This window comes from Cydia strobilella, chromosome 2 (assembly GCF_947568885.1).
Source record: "Cydia strobilella chromosome 2, ilCydStro3.1, whole genome shotgun sequence".
In the NCBI taxonomy this organism is placed as follows: Eukaryota; Metazoa; Arthropoda; class Insecta; order Lepidoptera; family Tortricidae; genus Cydia; species Cydia strobilella.
In genome coordinates, this window is record NC_086042.1 from 29,911,108 (window position 1) to 29,931,623 (window position 20,516).

General features: G+C 37.8%; 1 protein-coding gene and 1 non-coding gene across 5 annotated transcripts in view; both read right to left on the bottom strand.

Moving 5' to 3' along the window:
* The window catches only part of LOC134754755 (uncharacterized), a 104,687-nt gene that overhangs the window by 50,055 nt on the left and 34,116 nt on the right, over positions 1-20,516 (bottom strand). For all 4 annotated transcript variants that reach the window (XM_063691104.1, XM_063691112.1, XM_063691122.1 and 1 more), the window contains exon 2: positions 18,846-18,876. The gene's annotated coding sequence lies outside the window, so the exon portion shown is untranslated. The remainder of the gene's footprint in view (positions 1-18,845; positions 18,877-20,516) is intronic.
* Trnam-cau (transfer RNA methionine (anticodon CAU)) lies at positions 19,238-19,310 on the bottom strand. The gene has a single exon. It is a non-coding gene; the product is annotated as a tRNA-Met (tRNA).

Consider the following 20,516-nt stretch of genomic DNA (forward strand, 5'->3'; position numbering starts at 1 on the left):
TGATCGAGAATCAAATTTTCTTCATTTTCGAAGCACGTTTTTTCCTTAGACTGTATCCATCTATTACGGAGTTATATCTATCTTTGGTACTTGTATACATGTTAACATTTATTAGTCCTGGCGGAATTTAATTAGGATTGGCATAGAACCTTTTCAGCAAATTAGGAAGGTTGCATCAAAATATTTAAACTTAGGTATTCCGTATACCGCGTTCAAACTGTTGCTGTTGCTATTGAAATAATAAAACCGGCCAAGTGCGAGTCGGACTCGCGCACGAAGGGTTCCGTACCATTACGAAAAAAACAGCAAAAAAATCACGTTTGTTGTATGGGAGCCCCATTTAAATATTTATATTATTCTGTTTTTAGTATTTGATGTTATAGCGGCAACAGAAATACATCATCTGTGAAAATTTCAACTGTCTAGCTATCACGGTTCATGAGATACAGCCTGGTGACAGACGGACAGACGGACAGCGGAGTCTTAGTAATAGGGTCCCGTTTTTACCCTTTTGGGAACGGAACCCTAAAAACCGAAAAAAAAATCAAAGAACGAACAGCTTGCGACGCGACGTAATAATGCGATAATACGCATACCATTAAAAGGTTAATAGGTCCATTAAATACAGCAACAAAATATGATCCACATTCACAAATATGGTGTTGAATAGTTGAGCGAATTTAAAACAGCACAACCAAAGATAGATATAACTCCGTAATAGATGGATACAGTCTAAGGAAAAAACGTGCCTCGAAAATCAAGAAAATTTGATTCTCGTTCAGAGGGCGCTACTAGTTTTGGCCTACAGTCGTATAGATGGCGTTGACGGTTTCGTTTGTTATTTAACAATTTTAACGCATATCAGTGAAAGAACATGGGTCAAAATCATCAAAATAATTAATGCAAATTATAAAAAAAATCATTTATCTATATTTAAATACATTATATCCTATTTTTACAAATCTTCAATTTTAGTTTTAAAGTGTGTCGACAGATGGCAGTGAATTTACTGGGGTTACAAAATTACTATGACAGTACCGCTCTAGTATAAGTTACTCTATGGCACAACTAATGTTATCTTAAAGGATCCAATAGCAACTTTTGTAGCCATTTAGTATCCAAATTTACTCCGTTTTTAACTTTTTATGTCCCAGGGGGGCCGAAAAATAACGGTATCGTACAGCAACTTAAAATTCCACGCTAGCAACTCTGCACGACAGGTGGCAGCCCTATCGGTGCGTAGATCGTGACTTGCGCAAACGCAGTAATCGCAATAATTGGCGCTGTACATCGATAGTTTGTCATCGTGTGGTCGTGAGATCTTCGCTAACCCACCGGCGGGTGAAGTTACGTAAAATTATGTATTTATGTACTATTGTTAGAATTTTAAAACAGAAGTTTATAGATAGATGTTACATTTAGTTTTTAGGGTTCCGTACCCAAAGGGTAAAAACGGGACCCTATTACTAAGACTTCGCTGTCCGTCTGCCTGACACCAGGCTGTATATCATGAACCGTGATAGCTAGACAGTTGAAGTTTTCACAGATGATGTATTTCTGATGCCGCTATAACAATAAATACTATAAAGTACGGAACCCTCGGTGCGCGAGTCCGACTGGCACTTGGCCGGTTTTTTTTAAATATATAATCAGTTTACTTGTAAAATAAAGTCAAAGGTGTATCTCCAATCCGCATCGGGCTAACATAAGGCTTAAATAGCTTATCTTATCTTAGCTTATCTTTGAAATGTAAATTGTACCACATGCCCAGGGGGCCGATTCTTGAATAACGATCGCTCGATTTCGTGTCCCCCCTTTAATAATATCTCTACTACTAAGCATTTAAATTTTATTAGTAGAAATGAAAACGAATGGTTAATACCACTAGATTCCCAATTTCTATCGCTCGTACTTCAAAAATTGCATTGCGCCGTTTTCCACAGATTTTCGAGTGACGAATTAGAGCGCTCGAAATTCAAAAATCACCCAGCAGTCGGATGTAATGTATGTATGATGTTTTATTTTTGTTAAAATATAAAAGTTTAAATGAACACCGGAACCGGATAAAATTACTTACAATGATTTTTATTTATCAAAATATATTTACGAGAAATTTGTGGTAATATAAATCTCGCCATCTCAACAATTATTTCTGTAACATCAGTTTAATCAAAGATAGATATAACTTAGTAATAGATGGGTACAGTCTAAGGAAAAAACGTGCCTCGAAAATCAAGAAAACTTTATTCTCGTTCAGAGGGCGCTACTAGTTTTGGCCTACAGTCGTATAGATGGCGTTGACGGTTTCGTTTGTTATTTAACAATTTTAACGCATATCAGTGAAAGAACATGTGTCAAAATCATAAAAATAATTAATGTAAATAAAAAAAATCGTTTATCTATATTTAAATATATTCTATCGTATTTTTATAAATCTTCATTTTTAGTTTTAAAGTGTGTCGACAGATGGCAGTGAATTTACTGGGGTTACAAAATTTACTATGACAGTACCGCTCTAGTATAAGTTACTCTATGGTTTAATTCATCTTTCCGTAATATCCGTATTGAGATTTTAAGTCATAGACCTAGCATTACATAGACCAGCTATACGCGTGCGCCCGTAAGGGATAGACATAGATGACGTCATAAACGTGGGGATACCATATTGGTAAAAATTACCCCAATATTTGATATCACGTTGGGGCGATTACCCTGGAGGCAAAGTTAGCTTGTTTGACGGTATTAAAAAAATGTTAAATAAAATGTCAATGGGCCGTTCTTTTTAGGCGTATAAACAATGAAATACCTCCTATAATTCGCGCAGGTGGTACAAAACTAAACATGTTTAGTAAATAAAATGTATTATGGGTTTTAATTTAAAGAAATCACAAATCGCAATCACACCAATTAATGTACACCACATTTAATCTTCACAACATTTGTTTATTTATTTTTTGGAATTAGAAGTACGAAAAATCTTCGAGGTCAAAATTACCCATAAAATTATGATATTTTCATCTGGTATCCCTAACATGATTGTTATGCAGCTAAATTAAGAAGAAGTTTAAAAATGGCTGACCTCAGACTCCTACCTACCTACGTAATTTGGGCGGATAATTTTACAAGTAATGTTTTGTTAATTTGCGTAAATAATTGTGATATTTTTATTGAAATCGTTTGATTCTACATTGCTTTGAGTGTAACGTAATTTTACGATGTTATTCTCACATATTGCGTTAGGAGAAAGGTGTAAAATACCGTACTTACGTGTGAAAGGTTATGATCTCATATTTTTGCTCAGAGCAGCTATTACAGCCGATTACAGAACAATTCACCAGTATTTTATCATAGTTCAAGCATTCAAAACGCTAACCATCACTATATTTCATAAGAGAAAGCACAATTTCATACAAAACAACGATAATTAAACAAGCAACGAACAAACATGACATGTCACGTACTTATTTGTTTGCCACAACCTCGGTTGTGGCAGCGGTGGAAAAGTGAAACTATGACAAGGACAAACAATAACAGCACTTTCTCTGCTACTCCTACTGAAAGATACATAAGACTATCCCGTTCGGTCATTTTCCCCCACCCCTCATGACCGATCCAGTTATACTAGATTCATGTTTTAAGTAAATGTAAATAAAACATCAGCATCACACATCTACTCAACGATAGATGGCGCTAAAATCAATTTTCATCCTGTTCAAAATTCGCATTGGAAAGCGCTCCACCCGAACTAGGACGTACGTGAGTTTGCCCGCGGGGAAATTGCTCACCTCACAGACTAATGAAAGTGTTTGTTAGTTTTTGTTTGCGAGAATTGTATCGAAAGTTTTGCTCTGTGCATTTCGTAACCGAAATAAACGTGAAAACTATTTCTTAAGGTTGATAGGGTCAATTTTCAATAATGAAAATACATTGTTTCAAAGAAAGGAAAAGTTACGTTCCTATAAAAATACTTGAATTAATTCTTAAAGGCTTGTTTTTCAAGAACAAACCGGCAATTTTCCTTGTGAGACGTAAACTTGACCTATAAGTTGTCACGTATCGTGTAAGGTTGGATTTTATTTGCACTGTTTGGCCTACAATTTTATTTGCACAATATATTTTAAATGTAGCACATGGCATTCAACATCCCTTACCTACAGTTTACATAATTTCTTTAAATTTGGCACACATAATTATTAATCTTATTGATAATATGTATAACGTAAAACTGACTAAATTTACTTAATGTATTTTACATATTCAAGCTACGACTATAAAATAAATAAAAAGTCTTTTGAAATTGTGTTCTTACCTACCTATAAAAAGTATTCTTTGTGAATGTTATATTTAAGTGTATCTAAAAAAAACTGAAGTACCTATGTTTTTTTTAGGGTTCCGTACCCAAAGGGTAAAAACGGGACCCTATTACTAAGACTCCTCTGTCCGTCTGTCCGTTTGTCCGTCTGTCTGTCTGTCCGTCCGTCTGTCACCAGGCTGTATCTCATTAACCGTGATAGCTAGACAGTTGAAATTTTCACAGATGATGTATTTCTGTTGCCGCTATAACAAAAAATACTAAAAACAGAATAAAATTTATATTTAAGTGGGGCTCCCATACAATAAACGTGATTTTTTGCCGTTTTTTTGCGCAATGGTACGGAACCCTTCGTGCGCGAGTCCGACTCGTATTTGGCCGGTTTTTTTTTTCACTTGCTAACGAAATTGGCTCATTTAGTTATCAAAGAGAAGGAGTTACGTATATGACATATATCTTTGGTTGAATTTTAACTTTACTACCCATTTGAATTTATCAATAAAAGCATTAATATTTTGTTACAACATTCAATGTCAATTACCAATTGTATTGATTGATAATGGATTGTTACGAATATTATGTGCAGTGTGCCAGCAGTGTCATATATCATATCATAACTATAACCTGTCTTCCTCATACCACGCCGTCAGTCAAGCCCTCCACAGGGACGGAACTAGAAATGGAAAGTGACACTTATCAGTAGGTGTTACATTACATGCTAATAGCGACATTATACCTTACCAATCGAACAAAGTCATATGCGCCTTAGAAAGTTGACACGTTTATGTCTTTTGTCATTTGGAATTATTACTGTTACGTGAATATAATTTTTTTTTTAAAAGGTTGTAAGTTAAACTTAAGATGGAGATGTGATGCTTTGGTTTTGAGTGTATGACAAACACGCATGAGGTGTGTCAAGATGCTGCAAGTTATGTTAAGTGAGAAAGAATTATATCGATATTGTTAGGTTAGGTTATCAAATTCATCTCTCTAGCTATAAATTTATTTTAAAGAAAATCAAATGAGTATTACAGAGAACCTCTGTTTAAAGGTACATTAAATTTACTACTTAACGAACGTATTCTGTTTTTATTATTATTCTACTTCGAAAGTTTTCTCAGAACGATAACAAATAATATTTTTTTTATATTACCTACTTTGATTCGTGTTACTAGTATGAATATGGCATCAACCGCGAATGCTGAAGACGCTGGTTCCAATTCAGCCTCGGCTATTAAAGGCTTTTATTATGCTTAGTGTATGACATCTAATGTTAATTATATATCTTAAAACTTTTTTTTAGATAAATCGCAGTTAACATTAACAATGAGATAGAGAGATAAATTCACGGTCATAAAATGCCGTCACCAATTAAACATAAAAGATAAAAGTGAAAGATTCTCAGCATCTAACAAACTTAGATATGGCAAAGATCGATTCCAAGTAAAACCATAAAACAGTATGCTTTCTACAGATCTCAGATTAGGAGACAATGGTGGTCGATAGCATCGTTCAATTAAACCATTGTTGCTGGAATGGCAGGATGCGGCCGAGATGTAAAGACACTTGTTCGTTTCTATAACAAGAAAACTGGTGATATTTTTATTTCCACTGATGGTCCAATGATGAAATAAGTTATTGAGAGTTGTAAATTAGCTTTTATTGTAATTGTAATTAATTAAAAACATAATAATAAAAATATCGTATTGAATAAAATATAGTTACATCAATGAGCTATTTTTACTATTTCATAAATAAAAAGCACATATTTTGGCTGGTTTCATTTATTTCGCAAATACACTTAAAATAAAGTGGCGCACATGAAAGTTCTAACTAACAACAACGTCATTTAAAACGAACTAATTGACCTTGCATTTGCACCCAACCGTATGATTACATAAAAAATCTAGCAAACAATCTATTTTTACACTTTCAGTACCACAGTCACAGGCGTTAAAACAAATAGCACGAACAAGTGTTAACTTTCATATCAATCACTTAACGTTAAACCTATTAAATAATATTTAACGAGCATTAGAAATTCACTCTTACCTGTCATGTAAGAAATTAATTTATTATTCTCACATTTTCTACAAATTAGAAGTAAATGAGAACTCGCGCATTTATTATTAATACATTTAATAATGCTTTAAACCTATTTTACTTGACAGTGAGAGAGTGATATTCAGCTTAACATACACATAACAGTGTGTTCAACATTAATTATTAAAATAAAGGACATCTTGAGAGAGAAAATAATAAAATAAAACGATATATTCATTTCAAAAACTAAAGTGTAATAGATAGAACGTCGGAGAAAAGGTAAAATAATGAAATTTAATCGCGTTAGACCCGGTAATGACATTAATTATGTAATAGATTAATTAACATATAAACTTGAACTAACTTTGGAACAATAATGTTTTCATATACACATATCTGATATCAAAATGCACAACACATTGACAGATGGTTCATTGTTCTTATACCTACGCGGCGGCGGAAAAAATTAATCAAATATGCCCTAAGGAGAAAGTATGTCACGGTTGCTACTTAACGTAAAACAAAAATATAGTAAATTTATTTATTAAAGACCATCTTTAGAAATAAATTGCGGTGTCTTAGACAATGATTTATTATCTAATAGAGCCGCCGCAATGTTTTATAGTTTATGATATTGTTAAAGCATTTACAGTAAACGGTACTTAACTGGAAATTACTTTAGAATATGTTATAGTTATAACATAATGACGTATTATATACTCTATTATACATTATGTATGATACATGGCATAGTATACTTCTCAGCTGACTTCTTTTCTTAATTAATGGTTTAATGAGTTGTTTTAACAAATAGTGATTCTGAAAATAAAGTTTACAAAGTTTTTAGATTGGAAGCCAACCGATCCAACTGTGTAATTGAAATCCGCGAACTGCAGTAGTTGCAGTACCGACTAAACTTATTTATTTTCTTAATTATCAAAATTGACAAAAACAGAAAAAACCACTACGCTTGGCGTCCTATGGTTTGATTGTTATTTTCCCAAACGACTTAAACCTTTTCTTTCATAACAATAGTGTCGTTTTCCGCGTAACAAAAGGTTGTGTAACGAACGAAAGTGCCGCGCCCTGTGAGAGCGACTCACAATGAATGAAGTATGGACTCGCATCGACAGCCATGTCCGTGATCGGCGTGCTAAAAGTATTTGACTGACCATCGATGGACCTCATGTATTTGCAATAAGGTTTATGTCAGTTAACTGTGGACAGTGGTACAAGTGATTTGGTTCAATGTGGTTCAATACAACCGGACAAGTTGATTCATAAGTTTCATAATCCACTTTAACATCTGAATCGCGTGGCATTTCTTCACATTCCGACTGCGAATTGTGTTTTGATTACGCGCTTTTTATTTAACATGGCATGTTTGTGTAACGTTATTACAAGTTTGGCTGACAGTCAGCCAAACTTGCTGAATCAATGCTGTCCGTTGTACAGTCAGCCGCTGACTGTACAACGGACAGCATCGATTTAAAATATGTACTCTAGTATTTTAAATCGATGACGGATTGGACGATGATAAGGCCTAGTTTGCCCTCTGGGTTGGAAGGTCTGATGGCATTCGCTTTCGTAAAACTAGTGCCTACGCCAGTTCTTGGGTCTAGTTGTCAAGCAGACCCCAGACTCCCAGGAGCCGTGGCTAAAGTGCCGGGATAACGCGAGGAAGATGAAGATGATGATGGAGAGTTGAATTGCAAATGTATATTTAAATGCACCCAAATGCTAAGATCAGTCCACATTTTTGTCATCATAATATAATAAGTAAGCTACTATTTATAGAGAAGATTTCGTAAACTCATTCATAAGTAGGTAGACCCGGAAGAGTGCATGCTTTATCTGCTTGCACTGACTTTGCAAGCGGCAGTTTGGAAGCGCCCACTACAAACGTCAAAATTCTTTGAATGTCGTTTTCTGTGTGTGCAGCCCAGCAGCCGAAGGGACAAGGCAGGCAGGCCACCTTCTACATGGTGGTCCAACGTGCAAAGAGAGATCCAGAAGCAGAACATTAACACAGACAACCCGAAATAAAATTCTTTGAAAGACCCTTACCCCAAACAAACAAAGAAGAAGACTGTGTGTACACTTTGCCGCAATCGACCAAGTCGGTGCAAATGCAAAGTAAACTCGGACGGACTCTCTGATTTGAAATCTTGGTAATGTTGGCTTGGCACACAGCACAATTTCAAGCATTGACCTCTTTCATTTATATTCAAATTCAAATTCCTAATAATTGCTAGCTGCTTATGTTAGCCATGTGCGAAATAGTGGGCGTATAATTACTACCAATGAGATGCGACCTACGCCACGCTGTCAAGGTCGCGTTTCGCAAATGCAGGCAAAGCCGTGACGCAACGCTAGTCTAAAACGTGTTAATGATGCTTGGCTTGATGCTTCGCGGATTCAATATTTAGAAAACATTGCTTTTGTTTGGAGATGATAAAAGGAGGAAGAATTAGCAGTTTTAATTAAACAATGTATATGTCGTTCAAAATTGATAGGATAAGTGATCTTGATCTTACAGATTCTACAGTAAATAAAACTGCATGTGATTATGTTTTGTGATATTTTTAAGTGAAAATAACATGTAATTTTCAATTAGAAATAAATAGAAGAGATACTCAATTTTCCTGTTATTGTGAGTTCTACAAAAACATCGTTATTTACAAAATAACGTTATCTTAAATTAGCCAATTCTTTTAAATTACGTTGAAAAAAAACCTTCCGTTTGGCAATGTTGACTAAGTATTAACATATATTCCAAATGATTATGAAATTTACAAAGTCAAACAACATTAGTTATAAATATTTGATGACAAGTACAAGAAAGTAAATTGAAATGTCGCCTCGCCTCAACATTTAAAAAAACCACTCTCATCTCCGTTTCGTCACCTTTATGGTTTTATAGCTTGTACCTGTAGTACCAGCTCCATATTAAGACTTGATGGTATTCAAGCTGAACACGAAAGAAATTATACATAATTGTAACCCGCTTGACGAGGCAGTGGAAAGGCGATTTCGCCAAAACTCCGGTCTTATAGTTGGAAACTGTTTACAGTCCATTGATTGAGAAAACCTTAAATTTCATAGATAAGTAATATGTTGTTAAGAATTTGGATCCACCTGTTCCTTTTTAAAATGAGCGTAAGTGAAATTCTTTAACTTTTCCTTCGATATGCATGGACATGATGGACAGAAAAACACATTTCTAATTTTTGACTCGGTAAAATTCTTTATTTCAAAAATTCAATAATTTTCTGCTGGATTAATAAAATATAAATTAGAGCGTTTGAATTGACTTATCCTTAAAATTGGGTAATTATTACTACCCAATCGGGGAAACTACCTCAACATAATTGCTTATTAGGTTTCCGTTGCTAATTTATGACCTAAGTACGTAGTACCAAGTTACCAACCACCTACATAAGTGTACCTACCACACTTAACATGAAAGTACGGAACTCTTGATTACATGCGGTCGGCACTCTCACTTGTGTGGATTTTTAATTTTCAACGGAAAGTACGGCAATTACGCCAATGTTGAATATGGTGATAATTCCAGTGATGGCAGAACGTTAATTGCAATTAACCATTAACCATATTATAATATTTTCAATCAATTCAATTCAATTTCACTGGTTCAATTTTTACTGGTTAATGGTTAATTACATTAACGTTTCGGCCAACACTGGATAATTCATATAAAAAGTTATATTGATTCATGAGAAACTGTTAAATTATTTTTAAAGTTCTATCGGTTTCTTCTATGGGTTGGTTTGGTTCATATAACGTAAAAGATTTGATCGGTGAATACATATTCCCTTTCCCTTTGGATAGAGTAATTAATATACGGGCAACCATAAAGTCAAGTTCAAGCTAATCTAATTTAAATATGGCCAAGATCTGTAAAAATAAAGGTAATATTCATCGTGCTATCGAAATAACTACGACCAACAACAAGATCAACAAGATCGACCAACAAGAAGATACAAAAGGGGCCCACTGACTATCAGTCCGCCGGACCATATCGGCCTGTCAGTTGTATGGAACTGTCAAATTTTTGTTCTAACTGACAGGCCGATATCGTCCGGCGGACTGATAGGCAGTGGGCCCCTTTTGTATCTTAACCAAGGTTTGAAAGACCTTTAAGACATTTATCGGAGACATGCGAACAGTTGGTAGGTACGAATGTTGTACGAAACAGATCAAGTCGGCACTTTAGTCACGCACTTGTCAGTGTCGTGCCTCTGTTATGTAGGTAAGTAGGTATGTCAGTTAATATGTGAATTAATTGAGCATACCAAAGCATACCAAGATTTTGAATACACAATTAAAATTTCGGCAACTAAATAGGTAACTAAACTATTTTAATTTAATGCGTGTTTATTTCAAACTTCAATAGTTTCAATACAATGTAATTACTTTAAAATGATTGTCCTTAGGATATAAGTACGGTAATAGAGTCCTTTCAAGTATTATTGTTAATACCGTTACAAAGTATTACAGGAATATATTTATTTTGACGGACTAGCTACCGCCTTTTTCTTGTAAACAACAACGCCTTTATTAAATCTTACTTTCTTCAAGAAACGAGACGTGTGTTTCTATGGGTAACATTTGACGACCGGTCTGGCCTAGTGGGTAGTGACCTAGTGACCCTGCCTGTGAAGCCGATGGTCCTGGGTTCGAATCCCGGTAAGGCCATTTATTTGTGTGATGAACGCAGATATTTGTTCCTGAGTCATGGATGTTTTCTATGTATTTAAGTATTTGTATAGGTATTATATATATCGTTGTCTGAGTACCCACAACACAAGCCTTCTTGAGCTTACCGTGGGACTTAGCCAATTTGTGTAAGAATGTCCCTATTTGTAGCTTATGCAATTTAATCATGAAGAAATAATTATAATTATATAGTAAGAATCCAAATTTTATAACTTTTTATTATTTTATAACGTTACGTAAACTTTACCACGGAAAAACTATTCTTACGCATCTTGTTACTTGCTGATTCACGAAGAAATTAATATTTATGAAAAGCTAGCCTGCAGCATTTAAAAGGGAATCCAGTCGGTGCATAAATGCATACCTACATCCTACATAACCCATAGAAGTCACATACGGGCGTATTCGAATATTGCAAAATGTCACAACGATACGATAACGATACTGATCAGTCAGTGTTAAAAGTGACGTTTTTGGTTGAAGAAATGTCGCTTTAGACACGGACAAATCGGTATCGTATCGCTCTGACATCTTATAAGCATTGTTCGAATACGGCCGATACTTGAAAACTTAGCTTCGACGGACGTCGGACTCTACTTGGAAAATGGGATTATATATATATATATATATATATATATATATATAGCCGTGTGGTGCCGGGTAAGAATAGCACCACCCCCCCCCCTCTCTTTCCGTGGGTGTCGTAAGAGGCGACTGAAGGAAATCCGGTGGATGGGCAGCAGCGTCCTCCGAGAACTACCTCTATCAAACTGCGGTCGCCAACCCGCCTGCCAAGCGTGGCGACTACGGCAATCCCCCCCAAGGGATAAAAACAAAAAACAAAATAATGCAGACACAAATAAAACCCAGACCCCTAGTCCCCGGCAGCCCCGCTATTCCTGGCTCCGGTAGCGGCCAGGGTAATGGCGGGGCAGGGGGTGCTACAGTGAATCACCGGCAGAGGCCCGGCTACCATAACCGACGACCCTTGGCCCTGGCAACATACAACTGCCGTACGCTGCGGACCGACGAAAAGTTATTAGAACTGGAGGAAGAATTAAGCAGGTTACGTTGGGGAATCATAGGGTTATCGGAAGTCCGTAGAGAGGGGGAGGACATGATAACTCTGAATTCCGGCAACTTGCTCTATTTCCGGGAGGGCGAACAACGGTCCCAGGGAGGTGTCGGGTTTATCGTCCACAAGTCCCTCGTAAACAACGTGGTGAAGATCGAGAGTGTGTCGAACAGGGTAGCGTGCCTTGTACTCAGAATGACCCAACGTTATTCGTTGAAGGTCATACAAGTCTACGCACCGACCTCGACACACTCCGACGATGAGGTGGAGGCTATGTATGAGGATATCTCCAGAGCCATGCATAGCTCCAAAACTCACTTCACAGTTGTTATGGGGGACTTCAACGCTAAGCTGGGCAAACGAGACGGTGAAGAGCTGAGAGTGGGGCAATTTGGAGTGGGGCGTAGGAATCACCGGGGCCACCTACTGGCTGGTTTCATGGAGAAGGAAGGACTCTATATGATGAACTCCTTCTTCAGGAAACGTGAGCACAGGAAGTGGACCTGGGTGAGCCCTGACGGTGCAACAAGGAATGAGATCGACTTTATCATGTCGACGAAGAAGCAAATATTCAGTGATGTTTCTGTGATCAATTCGGTCAAAACCGGGAGCGATCACCGTATGGTAAGAGGCACACTGAATATTCAATTTAGGCTTGAGAGATCTCGACTGATAAAGTCTACGCTCCGCCCGGCACCGGCCCAGCTCCAAAACCCCGAGAGCTTTCAGCTCGAACTTCAAAACCGGTTCGAATGCCTAGCTAGCGACCTGGACGATTACAACGACGGGTTTGTGGAAGCTGTTCATACGGTCGGGTCCAAGTTCTTCAAGACTCGTCGTACAAGAACCAAGAAACTCTCGGACTCCACTCTCAAGCTCATGGAGGTGAGGCGTGAGATGATTCTGCAGTCGTCAGGTGACGTTTGTCGTTATAGGCAGCTCAACAGACGGATCTCGAAGTCTCTGAAGCGAGATATACGCCGATTCAATACTAACAGTATTGAAGAGGCTATCAAGCGCAACAGAGGCTCGAAGGTGTTTGCCAGAGATCTGTCTATTGGCCAAAGCCAACTGACAAAACTGAAGACCGACGACGGCAGGATCATCTCATCCAAACCTGAGCTCTTGGGAGAAGTCGAGAAGTTCTATGGACAGTTATACACAACAACCCGAGCACCCGTCGTGGATCTAGCTAGAGACCCTAGAGCTAGACTAACTCGACACTATACCGAAGATATCCCGGACGTCAGCCTGTACGAGATTAGTATGGCTCTCAAACAACTTAAGAATGGCAAAGCCCCAGGTGATGACGGAATTACGGCCGAACTCCTGAAGGCGGGTGGTAAACCAGTCCTTAAGGCCCTTCAGACGCTGTTTAGTTCCGTCATGCGCGAAGGAAAAACGCCGCAAGCGTGGAACAGAAGTGTGGTGGTGCTCTTCTTCAAAAAAGGTGATAACACCTTGCTGAAGAATTATAGACCCATCTCACTTCTGAGCCATGTCTACAAGCTGTTTTCGAGAGTCATCACGAACCGTCTCGCACGCAGGTTTGACGACTTCCAGCCTCCCGAACAAGCAGGTTTCCGTAAAGGCTATAGTACCGTAGACCACATACATGCGTTGCGGCAGGTTATACAGAAGACTGAGGAATATAACCTCCCCCTTTGCCTTGCATTTGTGGACTACGAGAAAGCCTTCGATTCGATCGAGACTTGGGCTGTGCTGCAGTCTCTCCAAAGGTGCCAAATCGACTACCGGTATATCGAAGTGCTGAAGTGTCTGTACGAAAACGCCACCATGTCCGTCCGACTACAGGGCCAGAGCTCGAAGCCTATTCCATTGCAGCGGGGAGTCAGACAAGGAGATGTAATCTCCCCAAAGCTGTTCACCGCTGCATTGGAGGATGCCTTTAAGGTTCTGGACTGGAAAGGACGAGGCATCTATGTAAATGGCGAGTACATCACTCACCTTCGGTTTGCCGATGATATCGTAGTCATGGCTGAGACCATGGAGGACCTCAGTGCGATGCTCGCTGATCTCAGCAGAGTATCTGAACGAGTTGGTCTGAAAATGAACATGGACAAGACGAAGATCATGTCTAACGTCCATGTTGTGCCAACTCCCGTATTAATCGGAGGCTCTGCGCTCGAAGTTGTTGACGATTATGTATACCTAGGACAAACAGTCCAGTTAGGTAGGTCCAACTTCGAGAAAGAGGTCACTCGTCGAATCCGACTCGGTTGGGCAGCGTTCGGGAAGCTCCACAGTATCGTTTCGTCCAAATTGCCGCAGTGTCTTAAGTCAAAAGTCTTTGACCAGTGTGTGTTGCCAGTGATGACATACGGATCTGAGACGTGGGCGCTAACGATGGGCCTCATAAGAAGGCTCAAGGTCACGCAAAGGGCAATGGAGAGAGCTATGCTCGGGGTTTCTCTGCGTGATAGAGTCAGAAATGATGATATCCGCAGTAGAACTAGGGTCACCGATATAGCTCGCAGAATTGCAAACCTTAAGTGGCAGTGGGCGGGGCACATTGCTCGCAGAACTGATGGCCGGTGGGGCCGGAAGGTTCTGGAGTGGCGTCCGCGTACCGGAAGACGAACTGCCGGTAGGCCTCCAACGAGATGGAGCGACGACCTGGTGAAAGTCGCGGGAATTCGGTGGTTGCGAGCGGCACAGGATCGGTCGGAGTGGCGAGCCTTGGGGGAGGCCTATGTCCAGCAGTGGACGTCTATCGGCTGACATGATGATGATGATGATGATATATATATATATATCTAAAACTCGTCTATTTACGATTAATTTTTAAAACTAATTTAGTCATTGACCTCAGTTAGTGATGCCATAGAGTAACTTATACTAGAGCGGTACTGTCATAGTAAATTTTGTAACCCCAGTAAATTCACTGCCATCTGTCGACACACTTTAAAACTAAAGTTGAAGAATTGTAAAAATACGATAAAATGTATTTAAATATAGATAAATGATTTTTTTTATTTGCATTAATTATTTTTATGATTTTGACCCATGTTCTTTCACTGATATGCGTTAAAATTGTTAAATAACAAACAAAACCGTCAACGCCATCTATACGACTGTAGGCCAAAACTAGTACCGCCCTCTGAACGAGAATCAAATTTTCTTGACTTTCGAGGCACGTTTTTTCCTTAGACTGTACTGTATCCATCTATTACGGAGTTTTATCTATTTTTGGTGATGCGTATGAAAAATTACGTAATTCCGGTTCTGTAATCGCAATAAGAAGCCTAACTAATAGCTGTTTATTCTTACATGAAGTCTGTGTTTACTTGCAATCTTATTTAACAAAGAAAGTTGTTCACCACGGAACACGTGTGAGCGAGACGGCGCTATGCAATATAGCGATGTCCCGGTCGCACACCTCTCGCTCGCATCCAATGTGAAGACTTAAAAATCGAATATCCAAAGCACAACCTGCACGGCCTTACGATGACCTTAGATAGTTTACATAATGGCGTCATTGTTTGACCGCCGCCATCTTGGCTTGCACCTGTGCAATGAAACACACGCCATTCTGAACCCTAATTACATACAAATAAGATACAACGATATGCATACTACAGAAAAAGCTTAGCCGGTAAAGTTATTACTAAACAAGTATCGCCATCCGCTTATTAAGGCGCTTCGCGCAGTTTTTGGCCAAAAACTGTTACTTTTTAGAGCTTATAACTTCTAAATGAGTCAACCAAAAATTATGAAAAAAATATATATGCATCTTCACTCTATGGACAACAATCGCAACATTTGACTTTTTTCCTGAAATTTGTAGTTTCACCGAAAAAAAAATAACACGACAGGCCGTTTTGCGGCTAACTTTGCTTATAACTTCTAAACGGCTTAATCGATTAAAATTATTTTCAAACTAACAAATATGTTTTAACAGGTTCTACAAATGCAACATAGCTTTTCTTAATCAAAAAATATTTTCTTAAGAAAACGAACGTTTTTCCACATTTCATGCGTATGCAGCCTGAAAATGGCGTGGCCGGCAGTCGTGTGCCAGCTTTGAGACGAGGAGGCTGTGTCGCTCGTCGCTCCGTGCCTTCCTTGCACTATGTTCGCTTATGCACAAGCAAAGTGCTATAATATCGGAGTTATTGTGGCCAAAGAATAAATAACTGCAGAGCGCTGATTTGGTTGCGACGCGCATTAGCGAGCGCAACACGGTATTTTGCGGTCTATTACAATGAATGTAATGATAATATCCGTATATAATATACTATGATATACGTATGTTTGAGAAAACTTCATTTGAAATAAATAAATAAATGTTTTCTAACCGACATATTATAATGTCATTCAAGTTTTACGTTTTGAATAATGTTCCATTCCATCTCGAAACAATAAATAATTGATTTAACATATTTAAGCTACCTATTACCTATTACGTTGTATGTATGAATAGTACCTTTTAAAAAACATTGTTTTTGTAGTTTCAAAATAATTTTAATCGATTAAGAACTAGCAAAACGGCCTATCGTATTTTTATTTACGGAAAAACTTACTATTATGTTTATTGTAGGTTTAGTTAAGTAGTAATTAGTGTTAAATAGTGTAATTGTAGTTATGTCTGTAAATTTTTCATGGGTGATCCTTGCCTGTTAATAAACGTTTTATTATTTTATTATTATTTGTATCTCCTTCTGGATTTCAGTAATTATTTCATTGGGTCAACTTGGTGTATTATGTCTTCTAAATGGGTAAACAAAAAATTATGAAAAAAATATATATGAATCTTCATTTATTGTTCAACAATTATAAAATTAAACTTATTTCCGGATATTTATAGTTTTACCGTAATAAAAATAATAAAACAGGCCATTTTGCGGCTAACTGGTTATTTTTACTAAACGGCTAAATCAATTAAAATTATTTTTAAACTAACAATAATGTTTTAATAGCTGACGGTCTTTCCACAGCGATACAACCGGCCGACGATTTGTTTTATTAACAATATCATCTAAACTACCATCTGACAAAGTATGAAATGGGATGCGATGACTGAAAAGATTTTTTTACATGTTCATGTGACCAGCTGACGGTCCACCGAGATACAACCGGCTGACCATTTTTTTTATTCACAATAGCATCTAAACTATCATCTGACAAAGTATCAAGCGGGAGGCGATAACAATTTTTTTTGCGTGTTGCGGTGGCTGCCATTCCTCAACCCATCAACGGAGCGGCGGCTGACGTCCACAGGGGTTCATCATACATAGCCGTTAACCACTAAAAAAAATGACTGCAAAGCGCTGATTTGGTTGTGGCGCGCTTGTAATAAAAACCGGCCAAGTGCGAGTCGGAGTCGCGTTCCAAGGGTTCCGTACATTACTCAAATTAAACAATTTATTTTTTATGTGAAGCGTGCGTGAAATGTCTTTAATAAACCCGTAGGGGTTGGATCAAAAACTAAATAATTATGTCCGACTCACGCTTGTCTGCTCATTTCTAATAAGTTTTCCTGTGATCTATAGGTAAAGATCTATTTTGTGTATTTTTTTCAAAATTTTATACTTAGTAGTTACGGAGATAAAGGGGGGAATGCTCATTTTTTGCCTATTTTCGTGAATAACTTCTAAACAATTTAAAAGTGCTTGTTGCTAGGCCTATTTGAGTGAAGAATATATTGAATTGAATTGAATTGAATTGACTGTTTATCCTAAAATTATAAAAAATATACATTTGAGATTCTCACAATGAGCTCTTTCATTTGATATGTAACACGATATAGTTTGAAAAACTTTTTTTTTTTATTTTCTCTTTTACCCCCCAAAACTGGCCCCCGTGTTTAAAATTAATTTGTTTACTTTACATGTCCGTCTTTGGGTCACAAACTTACATATATACACCAAATTTCAACTTAATTGGTTCAGTCGTTTCCGAGAAAATAGGCTGTGACAGACGGACAGACAGACAGACAGACGCACGAGTGATCCTATAAGGGTTCCGTTTTTTTCTTTTGAGGTACGGAACCCTAATAATGATGATATTCCCACGTAATGATTGAGAAAACTTCGAACTTCGAAAAATAACACATTTGTATTAGTATATGAAGCTAGTAGGTACTTTAATTTTATAAGTTAACTATTAATGGCATTATTTATATTTATTTATTACGGATAAAAAAAACTGTATAAAATAAACGCACTGTACGCCTCAATTTAGTACATACCAAGCTTTAGCTATAAATCTTAATCCGTCGATTTGACTTAGGTATTTATTTGTAAGAAACAGATAAAACACAAATTAACTAATTGAGGCTTGTAAAGTATAATGCATAAGGGAATATATTTTTATTATAATTTACGACCACTACACGCATAATCTACTCATACTCAAACAACAAAATATCTGCAAAAGATACACAAATACGAGGTATGGCGCCAAATGCCGCGCGCCTCTGGGCTGTAGGTTATTCTTTGAACCTCGTTCCGCCGCAGTCGCCGCACCGAGACGAAATTCACGTACGATCGCAGTGAGCGGGGTGCGGGTACAGAGACGCTGAGACGCTCAAGGCCAAATCAGCGAGAATCGTCTTAATTTCATTGAAGATGGCCTATCGATAGCAAAATAGCTTGTTTATGTAAACATTACGTAATTTTATTCAAGAAAAAAAAAAACATAAATTCCACTTACGTTGTTATGAATGTCACTAGTCAATGTGAACCTGAAACAAAAATGAGTCATCAGAAATAGTTCATCTATCCGCCGATAGGTGGCGCTGTAATCAATCTGTTAAAAACTCCTTTCACTATGAGCTGTGTGGTGTGCTCATTATTTGTGCGTAGCAATTAGGCACGTTTAGTTTGAAATGTGGGTAGACTGGAATAGCAGGTACGCATTGTTTAGAAGACGCCGGATTAACATAATTGCGTGTTCTTTCATAATAACCGCCTAGTGCGTATAGATTGATAGTTGCGACAATTGGTAGCGAAACAAGTTCTGTGACCTTGTTTTGTTGTAATTAATACGGGGAAGGTTTAAAAAAATATAATGGTAAGGAATGAAGAAAAAAATGCAAAAAGATATGCCCCGGGTGAGGATCGAACTCACGACCTTAAGATTATGAGACTTACGCGCTGCCTACTGCGCTACCGAGGCTGGTGAATCACCGAGCGAAATAGGTCACCACTATCGAATTATTAGGAATCTGTAAGAGGAAAGAGGACGAACTTCTCCATACAAACGTAGTCCTCATTTTCCTCTCTGGATATTGATATTGGCATTATGGAAAATATTATTATATAATTTGATGTATATTAACCATAGCTATGCCCTTTCGTTTGACTTTTTTATTATTATTATAAGAATTGGGACTTGGGAGATTTAGGAGCGTAAAACAAATTACATACAATTTTTTTTTCTTTTTTTTTAGTGAGTTTAAAAAGACTAAGGCCCACTTGCACCATTCCACTAACCCGGGTTAACCGGTTAAACCTGGAGTTACCATGGTTACCAGTACAATTTGACATTAACGGTTTAACCGCTTAACCCCGGGTTAGTGGGATGGTGCAAGTGAGTCTAGTAATCTTCTCTAATTGTCAGTGTTTCCTTAATATTCATACCGTGTACGGCGTGTAGTACTAATACCATGAATAACCAATAGTTTAAGAGTTACCTCAGAGCAAGACAAACAGACAACGCAACAACTTTCACTTAATTACTTTGCTGTTATCGCCTGTGAAGCTGCGACATACAGACAAACAATGAAATTGTCTATGTAGGTAGTTTGGTAAAAAAAAATCAGACTAAATTTCTGACATAGTGCACTAGAAAGATAATTATGTTTTTTGACAGTTTGGAAGGAAATAGGTAAATCTATAAATTTTTATTTAGGCTCAAATGGCTCAATATATTGAGTCGCGATTAATGTCGGGAGCTGCAATAGCTTTCTGGCTGCTCCTCTCTGTCAGACTCCGCCATGGCGCTACTGCAGCTTGTACGAAAGGCTGTTAATTGTAAGAACATTGTTTTTTTTATTTTTTATGATGAATAGGCAGGCGTTTGACCACGATCCCACCTGATGGTAAGTGATGATGTGGTCTACGGTGGAGCACGCTTACCTATGAGATACCTATTAACTCTTGCCTTGAAGAGCTCCAAATTGTACTCATGCGGAAACACAGACTCGGGCAGGGCGTTCCACTCCTTGGCAGTTCGCATAAGAAATGTGGAAGCAAAACGCTTCGTGCGTATTTTTGGAATTCCTACCATGAAGCGATGCCGGAGTGCCGTTTGTCGTGTGGTCCGATGGTAAAAATGGGACGGAGGAATAAGGTTGTGCAGTTCCTCGGCACACTCTCCGAA